The sequence below is a fragment of the Myodes glareolus genome, chromosome 15 (assembly GCF_982192425.1).
Source record: "Myodes glareolus chromosome 15, mMyoGla1.1, whole genome shotgun sequence".
NCBI lineage: Eukaryota > Metazoa > Chordata > Mammalia > Rodentia > Cricetidae > Myodes > Myodes glareolus.
The window spans coordinates 49503469-49516399 of record NC_142040.1 but is presented as its reverse complement, the minus strand read 5'-3'; the positions used below and the strand labels follow the sequence as shown (position 1 = coordinate 49516399).

Sequence of the window (12931 nt, the reverse complement as noted above, 5' to 3'; positions counted from 1 at the left end):
CCACCTGGCAGGATGGCATCAGACTTCAAGCTGAGGAAGAGACAGATGCCTGTGTGCTGTTGACCCAACCCCGTAAAGTGAATCTACTTTATCGACGTCCTGCAAGTTGTCCCCAAGCCTTCCTTATCATAAATGAACAGTCCTGCATTGTCTATTTCTGATTTTCTGGCTATGATAAGTAAGAAGTAACTGGGTTAGTTTCCCAATTTTGAGTGAAAGATGAATATTTCCTTCTTCCCATTCACTTTTATCGTTCTTTAAAAACCAAAAAAAAAAAAAATGGTTACAGAAGTGGACAGAGAGACGATGTCTGCCGAGCGACCTCTGAAGCTCTAGGCAATGGGTCCCTTATGATGCAGTGTGCTCCGTAAATACGATTTCTAGAACTGTGACCAGGACCTGGGGACCAGAGTCTTCAGACTGCTACCGCATTGCCCACATGTGATCTTCACGGAACCCACCCGTCAGCAAACGTAGTGTGCACATGCAGCGTACAGCACCGTAAGCCAGACTTTTCCTTCGACAATCATGAAATACGCTTTGGCTTGGTTTAGTTTGTTTTAGGGCCAGGATCTCACTCTAGAAGTCCAATGTGGCCTCAAATGAACAAGTCTCCCACCTCAGCCAACTGAGAATCTGGGATCAGAGTAATAGTTTTGTAGCAGGGTCTCATGTATGATCTCTCAGGTTAGCCTCGAGCCCCTTACATAGTGGAAGATGACCTTGAACATCAGATCCTCCTGCCTCAGACTCCCCAAGTGTTGAGTGCTGGAATTGCAAGCACACGGCACTCAGACGCTCACGTGGTATTGGGATTCCAGTACAGGGCTTTGCGCATGCCTAGACCAAGCTAGACATCCAGGACGAGATTATAATTTTGAAACTACTTTCACGTGAGTCAAAATTCAGTAAATAGAAAAGGTAGAACTGAAACAGACCCCGGCCCTTTCGTCATTCTCAATCCTCTCCAAAGGTAACAGTCTCCATCCGCTCAGCAATGCTTCATTCTATCATGCGCTCTGTCTTTTTCTAAAAACAGCAGCGTGCTTTGTGACACGGGGAGCTTGTATCCATTTCCTACAGGATTTAATGCCATATCTCTAGGTGGTATTCAGGATCTGATGGCACGGCCTTAAAAAAAAACTTTAGTAATTAAAACAGAATAAATCCCAAGAACATACACAAAGTTTTTTAAAAATGTAACTAAATTGTGTGTTTAAGTGTAGAGAGTTCTTAATAATATCCCAAATGGACTCAATTTCATGGACATGGAGTGGCAATTGAGATTAGCAGAGGGGAGGAGGTGCTATTGCTACCTTTACGAGCTGATGAGACTATTGTCTGTGGACACATCAGGCATTTTAAGGCCATTTCTAGACAGTGCAGAACAGGCGAGTGTTCAAAAGGATTGTGAATAATGTCAAAACAGTGACTTATAGCTGACAGTATCTTTGGCCCTCTGATGGAATGTTCATGATTGTCTCCCCTTTAAAATATCAAACATACACTGAACGCTTAAGAATCTACCAGAAGCTTTCTGAAAATGAAGGGGGTTAAGTAATGTTCACGCCAGGTTATTTTTTCAAAGGGGCTCCAAATGAACCAAGCAATCCCGTAGAAACACCAAATAAGAAGATGTCAAAGAGGAGTAGAAGCGAAACAACGGATCCACCTTTGCCGTCTCCCTCCATCATGAGCTGACTGGCATTCAAATGCTAGAGACAGGACAACCACTGTTGAAGCAAACACGACCACTAATCCTTTCCAAGGTGTGGGGTGCGTGTGAAGATCACTGGGACAGCCGGGTGACACAGCCCGTGAGATAATCATCTCCTGCTTTCGTGAAGGAGTTGGGAGATTTTTGTTTTGACTTAGTTCACGCTGTGCCACTGAAGGGAATTGTTAGATAAATAGTAATGAAGTGATAACTTTATGGAGTGGGGCATCTACGTCATCTGTGTGGGGTTAACTGAGAACAGGAGCCGTGAGAACCAGAAGGAAAAGAAACCCAGGAAACCTACAGCCCAGCTTGTCCCTGAGTGGGCACAACCCTGACATTGGCCACCTCAGCTTACTCTGTCTTCCGCCAGGCCCCTGCAAGCTGGGATCTGCAGAGCTGAGAGAGAGGGCCACTCTCAAAGCTTCTGGAAATACAGAGAAAACTATTTTTGAAGGTAAGAAAAAGAAATTATTTGAGGCATTTTCACGTAACACACATTTTCATGTTACACATGTAACAGAAGCCCCGAGAAGCTTCTGAAAGGAAAATTAAATAGCGAAAGTTAATTTGCGGCCTCAGCACAAAGCCCCATGCTAGTAAAACACTGGCTTTTAGAAAGGCTAGAGCACACACGCTCAGAACGGTGCGGTGGTTTCACCCAGGCTCAGACGCCTGCGTGCTGACATGAAAAGTTCGTAATTTCAGCACTGACTCCCTGACTCTACTTTTCAAAGATGGAGCGTGTCCGGGGAGGTAGAAGGATGTCTGGAGAGCTCAGTCAGGACATAAGTTCGCTCTCTAAAACCTACAGCCAACAACTAAACAAACAGAAGACAGCTCTTTTTCTTTTTTACAGTGAAATTTTTTTAAAAAAAATATGTATTTTTCCCTCATAGCAAAATTAAAAACACGGCTATCCCCGAAGATTAATGTTACAGCCAAGAGGTGAGAACCGAACTACATCAAAATAAAAATGTCACTGGAGGTTAATAAACAGCCAGAGCCTGGGGGACTTGGAATTCACAGAGCCTCGCTTACGCTGCACAGACCTCTCTTAACCCCGACAACATTCCACCCTTGTGGTTGCAGGAGGGGAAACAGTGCAGTGCCCCCTGCCCCTCTGCTAACGAAACTGATGACCATACATGCCAGTCACTCCCTGCCACTGACCTCGGTCATCTAAGTGACTGCGGTTGTTCATCTCTTCTGCTGCAGGCAGTTTACTTTAATGTTGCCACTAAAATGTGTCAAGAAGACAGGAGGGCTCACCCCTTGGCTAATTATTTTTAGTTGACGCTCTATAAAGTATGTTTAAACAGACTCCGCAACTAGGAATTGAGTTCATACCCACATCTAAATGCAGTGAAGGACAGCTGAAGAAGTTCGATTCCGAAGGCGACATGGGGTGGGGTTGGAGACCAGCTTCATCAAAACTACCACTTGCCAGGGTAGGGGCACGGGGACAGAGAAGTTATTAAAGAATACAAAGATGTGAGTAAAAGTAATAAAATAGAAATAAAGGATAGTATCAGGAGGGAGTTACAGTGAATAATGAGATCTCCGCATTTAATTTTTTATTCACTTTTATACCCCAATACAAAAAGGGAAGAAAGGAACAAAAGACTTCTTTAACATGATACAAAGGACAACTCAAACAGTTAATTGTTTTAACACATTGAGACATCAGTCATTAACATTCTGTTGTTTAGGCAGTGAAGCCACCTTAGACCAAGTATCCTGAAGGTAGCCACTCTCTAGGTTAAACTCCAGTTACCAAAGAAGGAGCACAAGTATGCTTGCATATCCTGACCATTTGTCAGAGTGGAGTAGATCTACCGGTATGGGCCATCTTAATGTCAAAAGAACCAAGTAACTACATCCTGGGTCAGGATGGGTAGCTCTGGTGGTTGCCAACAATTTTGAGCAACCTCAAACTCTCTGACCTTCAGGCAAGGTGGATATAGGCTCACATTTTTGGGCCTCCACAAATCAAAACAACAAAGCGGCAACAGTATCAAAATGAAAGCATTCAGCAACCAGCAAGGCAGGGCAATCAAGAGACACTACCCTTCTCTTGGACATTTTTGTATCTGAGCCACCCTCAGGAAGGTGACCCCCTGTGAGAGGTTTGGTCTCCTTCAGTTAAGCCTTCCTAGAAACGTCCTCAGAGACCTGTGCAGAGACATGTTTCCAGCTGAATTCAGATCTAAATGAAATAACAAACCATAGTAGCCATCGCAGGGATCCTTGCAGCAAATGGAACAAGGTCGTGTTCACACATGAAGAAAGTATTATTATTCCTCCAAATTACCATTTCATCCTGATATTTAATAAATGGAGCATCATTCGGGACATCTGCAGCAGTTTCTCCTTAGCCCTTGGTGAGAACCGAGTGACTTGGGTCTCCCTGGAGTGGCTGTGTGCTGGTGGTCCTCGCTCAGAGAGCACAGGATAGATGATGGTGACCCTAGGGTGGAAAGATTGTTGCAGGCTTTCTTCTCCATCCATCCAGAAGCCAAAGGCTCTTGGCAACCTAGAATGGGCACTATTTACTATTAGCTTCGCCCAGGCACCAATCTCCTGCTGGTGAACCTAGTGCCCAGCAGTTTCTCTGCCAGTAAGGACCCAAGACTGTGCCTTCCTGGAGTGGAGACACTCAAGCATGCTTTCAAGGTAGTAGCTTCATTTCACAGGTGTAAGTGGACAATGACCTGCAGCTCCCTTTGAAAGACCAGGATAAATCCAGACCCCCTAGCAGAAAGAGTAGAGCCAAAAATCTAGGTTAGCCAGTTCAGTGACTTTGTTCCAGGAACTGGCTAACCACAAAGTTAGGTTATAATCTTGAGAACAATCTTGAGAAATAGGGAGTTAACCCCTTGTGATTATCACTGGTATTTTCAGAATCTTCCAATGACACCCTCCCTACCCCCTTTGGGTTGTGGTTTCTTTCCTTAAATACAACTTCTCCCAGCTATTCGGGGTCAAACTCCTCTACCCCTGCATGGGTTATGAGTCTCAGCCCCAGCACGCTGGTTTCTGTCAATAAACCTCGTGTGATTACAGCAAGGATGGTCTCTCGTGAGTTCTTGGGGGATCGTGTTATCCCAAGACTTGAGTGAGAGTCTCCCAACTCCAGGGGTCTTTCACATTCACCTGAGGCAGGTAGTCCATCTACCCTGGACACTGTCTAGCCTCCATCTTTGGAGGCCCCTCCCCTGTACCCTTTGAACCTTAACCCCTCCCCAAGAAGGGTCAAGGTAGCCCACCAAACCTTGATTCCTTCCCAGGAAAGGTCAAGACCAACTAAGGCTCAGCTGTGCTCTCCTATGGTGATATATCTGGGTGTCCAACTTAGCCCCGGGGTCTAAGACCCTCACCTCTGACAGGGTCCAGGCCCTGCAGGATGTATAGCCTCCAACCACAGAGGCTCAAATCCTCTCATTTTTGGGCCTGCTAAGGTTCTTCCACCATTGGATCCCTAACTTTGCCATTACAGGCAGCCAGAGAGACCCCCACAGGGACTCTCACCCACCCAGCCATCCTCTGCTGCCACTTCTCTCGACTGCGAGATGCCCTTCTAACAGTTCCTGCTCTGGCTCTTCCAGACCCCACAAAGTCTTACCATCTCTATACAGATGAGATGTCAAGAGTGGCCATGGGAGTTTTAAACCAACAGACTTCGAATCGGGCTGTCATCTTTTTATCCAAACAGCTGGACTTCACCATCTGTGGATGGCAGCCATGCCTAAAAGCCCTGGCAGTAGCAGCTGAACTCACTCAGGAGGCTCTCAAGATCGCCTTGTCTGGGTCAATCATGGTATATTCCACCCACCACTTCTCAGACCTTCTAAGACACTTCTCTCTCTCTCTCTCCTTGGGCTTTCATGAGTCCAGGTTTTTCACTTGCTTTTTCTAGAAAACCCTCAAATTACTTTGGCTTTCAGTCCTGCCCTAAATCCCACAATTCTCCTTCCTGCTCCCTCCCTCTCTGGTACCTCCTCTCACTCTTGTCCAGAGTCTATAGAGGCTTTAACCTCACCCCAACTGGGTCTTATAGACTAGTCACTTACAGATCCCCAACTTACCCTGTTTGTTGATCGAAGCGTCCTTATAGATAAATCAGGAAACCACCAGACAGTGTATGCAGTGGTCACTTCCACTAACACAGTTGAAGCTACCTGCCTGCCAATGGGAACCTCCTCACAAAAGGCCAAATTAATTGCCTTCACTAGGGCACTTCAAATAGCCAAGGGCCAATGGGCTAATATCTATACTGACTCTAAATATGCCTTCTTAACAGCCTATACCCCTTCTGCACTCTGGAAGGAAAGGGGTTTCCTTACTACCAAGGGCACTCCCATAGTTAATAAACCCCATATAGCCAACCTCTTGGAGGCCCTCCAACTCCCCGCAGAAGTAGTCATAATTTACTGTCGGGGACACCAGTCCTCCAACGACCCTGTGGCTTTAGGCAACTCCAAGGCTGACTCAGTGGCTCCGGGGCCTGGCCTCCAGCTCCTCAGGTTCCACAGAACATATTCCTAACAGACACCTTTGAAGTCACCCTCCATAAATCCTTAATCCAAGGAGAGATAAAAGTTCAAATAAGACAATTTAGACTGAGAGCACTCACTGGATTACGTATCAATTCCCTTAAAACAGCCTATCTGGAAGAGAAATCCTGAACTCTCTCTTTGGAGAAACTAGGTTGACATCCATGGGCGGTGATGGAATTATCCAGTCTCTGAGGGCTGGAGAGATGGCTACGAAGTTTAGTGTCTTACTGCTCTTGTAGAAGACCTGACTTTGGTTCCTGGCCCCCACTTCTGTGGTCTCACAAATGCCTATTACTCCAGCTCCAGTGAACCCAGTGCCCTCTTCTAGTCCCCACAGCTACCAGCCCCCATGTGGACATAAACACACATGGACACATAAATAAAAAACCTGTTCACATCTTTAAAATATAATTGTTGACTTTTAAAAACAGCAAAAATCAAAATGTTGCTTGTGAAGAAAGCTTATTCACTGCCCCCTCACTCCCCCCTCCCCCCGCAAAACCTGGACTATTCAGCCAGGCCTGGGTTTGCCTCCCCCAGTAAACTCTGCTCCCCTGAGTTTGGCTTTTTCTCCAGGCCTGGAATGACTGCCCCTCTGGCTAAGAGTCGAAGAGAATTCTCCAGGTCTTCTGTGGCTCTCAACAGCTGTGTGCTCCCCCACAATTTGCAACTTCGGGTTTGAGGTCCTGTTACAAACATGGTTGTTCTGAGAAGCCCCTGTGTGCGTGGGAAAGCTGCAGTTTGGTGAGCGTGAACGCTGTAAGCCTAAATCCCCAGTCACCTAAACAAGTCTTTATTTTTGTTCCTGAGAACAAGGACCGTATTCAGAAGAAAACCATGCTGTTTGGAAACATTTATGTCTTCCTTTCCAAGCTCAAGCTGCAGTTGTTTCTAGGAAGCCTTGTTCTTACTGTTAACAGGGAATTGGTGCTCCGGTTTGTGGGTTCATGATCTCATAAATCAAAGAATTTAAAAACAGACACAGAAGGAAGTTTGAGGACCATTTTATTAGCATTTGAGAGAGAAACCACAGGGCAAGCAAGCTATAAATCTCTGCAACTGCTGGAAAGGGTATGGGAAAGAAGAGAAAAAGTCCCATGGATATCAGCGAGCCAAGGTTATCAAGTCGAAGCTAGACTACGCACCTCTGCTTTTAGTAAAGCTGGATGAGGCAATCCAGTAGGGGGAATAGGTTCCAAAAGCAGACATCAGAGTCAGAGACAGCCCCTGGTCTCACTGTTAGAAGTCTCACGAGAAGACCAAGTTACACAACTGAAACATGTATGCAGAGGACCTAGATCAGTCCCATGCAGACTCCCTGGTTGTTGGTTCAGTCTCTATGAGCCTCTATGAGCACAGGTTAGTTGATTTGGTAGATTTTCTTTTTGTATCTGTGGCCCCTCTGGTTCCTACAAGCCTCGGGAGGCCTGTCTGTCTGTATCTGAAGAGAAACAGTGGAGGAGTGAATGGGGATGGGGTTGAGGAGAGATGGGGCGGGGAGGAGTTGGGAGGAGGGAGGGAGGGGAAACTTTGGTTGGGGTATATAAAAAATAAACCCCATTCAATGGAAGAAGAGGAGGAGGAGGAGGAGGAGGAGGAAGAGGAGAAGAAGAAGATGAAGGAGAAGAAGAAGAGGAAGAGGAAGAAGGAGAAGAAGGAGAAGGAGAAGGAGAAGAAGAAGAAGAAGAAGAAGAAGAAGAAGAAGAAGAAGAAGAAGAAGAAGAAGAAGAAGAAGAAGAAGAAGAAGAAGAGAAAAAGTCATAATATTTTCAATTTGGATCCAAGGAAGACAGTTTCAGCAATGGAGATCAGCAAGAGGCTGGAGAAAGTACCTGGGTGGACTTCGGAGAAAGAATGAGAATCTTGAGTGTAAGCATACGCAGGACTTCATCTTGTGATCAAGAAAAGGGAGAAAAGAGTCAAAGGAAGTCTTGCCCTTTTTGAGTTAGAACGCAGAGCGGGAAGCCTTACAGATTGTGAGCAGCTGCACTGAAGGGGGAGCTTTATGGATGAAAGTAGGTTATCAAATTGAGGGGATAACTATTCCTCTCAATTCCTTAGCATGTCTCCAGGTGAATGAGCTTTCTTGAGGGGTGGTCTCAGGTCAAGTGATTAACAGCCCCATTGGATTAACTCTTAAGAAAGGGGATATAATTCTCTTGAGAGAGTTCAAAATGCTATTCCTCTACCCAGGGCCAGAGGCAGAATTCAGAATACTTTTTCTTTTGATGGAGCAGCTTTCCTTAAGGAGCCTCAAGGAAGCCTGATGTCTCCACTTTTCATTTGGCCTCTGAAATCTCAAGGATGGGCAAAGCTGATTGATGGGAATGGGCAACCTGCCCTGTCCCCACCCCTAACTTCCTCCTGTCTGCTTATATAACTATGATTCCTGCATTTTGCAAGAGCTAAGAAAATGGATGGCATGACATTCCTCTTTCTTGGGTGTGTGCCTCTTTAGCCGGTTCTACATTAAATTCTAACCCTTCCCCCCAGCAGGTTTCCCACACACATCCCCTGAGAGTAGGCAAACTACTCGAGGTCACACGGAGTTAAAAGCATCATCCCGCAGCAATATTCTGCAATGAACAGGAGTTGCTGCTGCGTTCTCATCAGATAAAAGAGGCTGATAAGACACGGTAGAGAAGCGAGTAACCTCAGAACTTTTGCATCACAGCATAATTAGCTCAACCATAGGCATCACAAAGATCAGGTGTAGCTCGTTACTGCCTGAATACTGTTTAGCACTTGCACAGAGTTCAATGGGGAAAGAAGGAACACGCTTGACGCCCCCCCCATTTCTTGTTTAAAGTACTTACCTTGTAGTACCATGCTAATAATGTTTATGCATCTTCATTGCGGCGGGTTGTTTAGCCACGATACACTGAACTTTATGTGATTTCAGCAGATTTTTTTTTTAAAATGTGCTTTGCTCTGATCTACTTCCATGTTTAAGAAGAAAGTAAATATATTCCAATGTTTGAAAAAGGAAGAGAAAACTAGACTATTATTTCCTGCTACCATTGGGATATTAAGTGTCACCTTGAAACTCATGCATCAAGGCTCAATTCCGACAGTATGGGGGTATTCGAACCCGTAAGAGTTAGTGCTTCATAGAAACCTTTAGTTCATTGGGAACATGACCTTGAAGGGGGTAGTGGGACTCTGTCCCCTCAGTCCCTCCCAGAGAGATTTGTGTAGCTACATTCCCACTGGAACTTATGGCTTCCTCATAGGCCTATCACCAATTAAGCTCAATGATGCTAAAATAAAGCATCCAAATTATTTCTATTTTTAAGTTGACTATCTCAGATTTTTGTTACAGCAATAGGAAACTAAGTCTCTCTCTCTCTCTCTCTCTCTCTCTCTCTCTCTCTCTCTTACACACACACACACACACACACACACACACACACACACACACACAACTGTTTTAGAAGAAAATCTAACCTAGAAGAGGAAAGAGCTAGAACTTCCTACTGAAAGATGCTTAGCAGGTCAAATTGCACATGTAGGGAGGGACACCCCGGTCATAGCTGAAGGGCTCTGTTAAACTGACCATCCTATCATGGGTATACCCAGAGACATGGGTATGGGGGAGAGCCGAGAGCTGATACTACCCCTCACCTGGCCAGAGGAGAATCAGCTGTGGTGGCCGGGATGCAGAAAAGCTGGCAGGCCGATCAACCTCAACTACCACCCAGGCCAAGATTTAGGGCTTTGAGCTGGCACTCCCCAACATTTTCCCTATCATGGAGCTGCTAAAGCACGTGAAGGGACTGGCTCTTCAGACCTATAGCCACAGGATTCCCAGTTCTCAGGGCAACAGCAGGATAGCTGAGAGTCTCTATGTGGGTCGCAGGAACCTAACTCAGCTGGTAAGGGTTGGCATTAAGCCAACCATCTTTACCCACTGAGCCATTTTATCTACCTCCTTCATTTGCTTTAAAAACTTACCATGTTGTTTTATCTTGTCTGTAGATGTAACACATTTTACAACTATAGCGTAAAGGATATAGGCTATGAATAAATGTATTTATTTACATATATAAAGCACACAGTGAACATAAAGACTATATGTTGTAATCTGTAGAGAAAAAATAACAACATGATGTAGCAAGGCATATTGAAAAAGTTAAAGTGGAATTCTAAAAGAGAAAACATTTTAATTTAAAATCTAAGAGAAGAAAAAAAAGAAAAGAATAGAAAAACAAAACTAGAGTGAGCCAAACAAATGAAAACAATTAAAGAAGAGAAACACAGTGAATAGTGGGCACAATATAAGTGTGCCTACAGTGGCCTTAAATATGAATAATAAATTCTCTATTAAATTAAATTACAGGATTAATAGATGTTTGTGGAAGCCCCAACTACATGCTATCTATAAGAGAAACAGACTTCAAAACTTCAGGTGCAGACCCGTTTATGTTACTGAAACAAAAATACCCGAGATGAGCAACTCGAAAGAGAGAAACATTAATTTTGGCTCAAGAGCTCAGAGGGATCAGTCATGACTTGGCCCTGTTAGTCTCAGGGCTCTGATGGCACAGTGCATCCCGTTACTGTGGCAACACACGGTGGAGAAGGTCTGTGCTCATCTCACAGTGACTGAGAAGCTGAGAGAGAGAGAACTGAACCTGGTTTCCGATAGTCGAGGCAAGGGTGTGCACCAGTGACTTCATTTCCTTCAACTGATCCCAACTTCTAACGCTTCTACTATCTCTCGGTAGCCTTACTGGTGGTTAAGGGTCTTCAACACATGTTCTTTGGGGAATGTTTAAGGTCAAAACCACAGCAGGGCATTTTTTGATCAATTACAAATAACTCTCAAAAGTCCCCGAGTTCCCATCTGATTCTCTCAGAAGTACTTCTCTCTGAGTGCCAGTGACCTGCCTTCTAGCTTTATTACTGAATCCAAGTTTAAGTCCCATAATCAAAGGGCTGGTGTTTAGAAGCAGCTGCCTAAACAAACACACAGTTCACATTTTCTAAAGATCATGGGAGAAGAAAAAAATAGATATCCAAAAGTTCTCCATCTGATCTTGTTTCCAGTGATCTCTAAAACAAGATATGAGCATGGTTACAACAGGAACTCTTTGAGAATTACAAAACAATGTTCTTCCTCATGTCAATTCACGCCGTCTCTGTTCAGCCCTCAGACGTGGTCCTCTGACTGCCTCTGGGTTTCTGCAGGGAAGTTTTGGGAAAAGGACTAAAAGGTTCCATGTGGCCCTTTACAATCCAACAACTTCCCTAGTCATGTGGAGCTCTTTTTTTAGGTATTTAGAAGGCTTAGATGTCCCTTAGCTAAAGTTTATGCCATGTATTAAGATTTCAAAGTTTGGAGAAAGCCTAATTATTTTTCACTGTAAACAGATACATTGATAGAATCATAATTTAAGTTACATTAAATTTTATTACAAAAAAGTCAAGATCACCACTTATCATAGTTTTAAATGTATGCTTCACTGAAGGCCAAAAGACAATCTATGAGAAGTCAAATGTGAAAACAAAAAATTCTTATAGATGAGGTAATTATTAACTGCTATTCGTTGCTGCGTTATAAGGGTACTTTCTTCAGAAAACTCTCAATTCCTTCAAATTTATCAGTGTGGTGACACATCATCCAATGTGAAATTATAGCTATTTGCAACAGTTGAAAAAAAATCATAGCTGTATTTTACAATTTACATGAAATTTCTCTATTATATCTTTATATTATATATGTATATATAAAAAGAAATATGCCTGAGTATATGATTTGATAGTAGTACATCCGCTTTCCCTCTGAGAAATTGAATATGGTAGCAGCCCATTCCACGCGTGTGCTTCCCTTATAATAGTTCCTCAGCCATGACTCTGATGGAGACAAACAGTGACAGACAATAGGTTAAGGACCATTGTAGGGATCTTGGCTCCAAAAGACACCAAATCAAGGCTGGACTGTTACCATAACAACGAGTGAAGGTTTGAACTTCGTAGGATCTGTACACAAATGATCGCTGTTGCCATACATGAATACGATAATTTATGAAGCTGTGAAGGAAAAGGCAACCGTGAGAGGTGGGAGGGGATTCTATGACAGATCAAGTTCTTGGCACCAGTGAGGCTGAGAAGCTTGACAAGGTTTGTTTTCTTATTTATGGTTCCTAGATTTACAAAGATACATAAAATCATGCATCCATACATGACAATCAAGTGGGATCAGAGTTGGTTTGGAGACGCTGGTGGATGAGGGAAGGAGGGGAGGGATCCGAGGAAGAAGATGCTCCACATGCGTGCATGACGACTAAAACCCTTCTCCGCACGGATGGCTCTTATTTGATACGTCTTCTGCTGCGAGACACCTCTCTCAACTCTTCCTGCGAAAGGAGATGCTGGTATACTCACAGACCATTTTTATGCTTAGTGAAATAGATCAGAAAGCCTCTCCAGTGGCTTGGCCCGAAGATATTCCTAAGGCTGTTCACACTGCCGCACTAATGGACTCTTTAAAGTTAAGGAATAAAAGGTGTGGCAAAGGACCACACATTTATTCACTAGAATTGATGTAGTTTTTCCTAATTGTCTTCAAATATTTACTGTGCACCCCAGTCTTCTGGGCACCATTGGGTATCAGGTATTGAGAGGACTGGAATCTTTTTTTAAAAAATTCTTC

At 44.1% G+C, this 12931-nt stretch overlaps 1 protein-coding gene across 1 annotated transcript in view; it reads left to right on the top strand.

The window, feature by feature from the left end:
• The first annotated feature begins 417 nt into the window (after window positions 1–417).
• The window catches only part of Osmr (oncostatin M receptor), a 75046-nt gene continuing 62532 nt past the window's right edge, over window positions 418–12931 (top strand). The window contains exons 1-2 of the mRNA XM_087896914.1: window positions 418–501; window positions 1589–2174. The gene's annotated coding sequence lies outside the window, so the exon portion shown is untranslated. The remainder of the gene's footprint in view (window positions 502–1588; window positions 2175–12931) is intronic.